General features: G+C 52.7%; 1 protein-coding gene across 4 annotated transcripts in view; it reads right to left on the bottom strand.

The window, feature by feature from the left end:
* The window catches only part of LOC112210022 (growth hormone secretagogue receptor type 1-like), a 372,925-nt gene that overhangs the window by 171,253 nt on the left and 201,325 nt on the right, over positions 1-347 (bottom strand). The gene's annotated exons all lie outside the window — the stretch shown is intronic.

Below are 347 nucleotides of genomic sequence, written 5' to 3'. Positions count from 1 at the left end.
ACTGCTTTGCCACCTCCCGGGTCTTAGTGGAGGGGCGACCTCTCTGAACAGCGAGTTAGCACAGGTCTTCAGCCCATCAAAAAACTTGATGTGCCTACGGTCTATGAACTGAGGCACAAAAGGGACCTGGAGCTCATCATGGATAGCACTGTTCCTGGCTCTTTAGAGTGAAGTTCCTCATACTATTCGCCGAAGGAAGGAGTTCTGTAAGCTCTGCAGTTTTTCAGCGTGGTCTTGAAAAGATGTCGCAGGAGCGGGGCACCATAGTTGGGCGGATGATTGTAAGAGGCCTGTCAAGTGTCACGCCGAGGTAGAGGATGGTGTTCGAGACCCTTCGGCTTTCGCCG

Source organism: Halyomorpha halys, unplaced genomic scaffold (genome assembly GCF_000696795.3).
Source record: "Halyomorpha halys isolate HHAL.00 unplaced genomic scaffold, Hhal_1.1 Scaffold41.1, whole genome shotgun sequence".
In the NCBI taxonomy this organism is placed as follows: domain Eukaryota; kingdom Metazoa; phylum Arthropoda; class Insecta; order Hemiptera; family Pentatomidae; genus Halyomorpha; species Halyomorpha halys.
The sequence above is the reverse complement of the archived record's forward strand: the minus strand, read 5'-3'. Positions and strand labels throughout refer to the sequence as shown.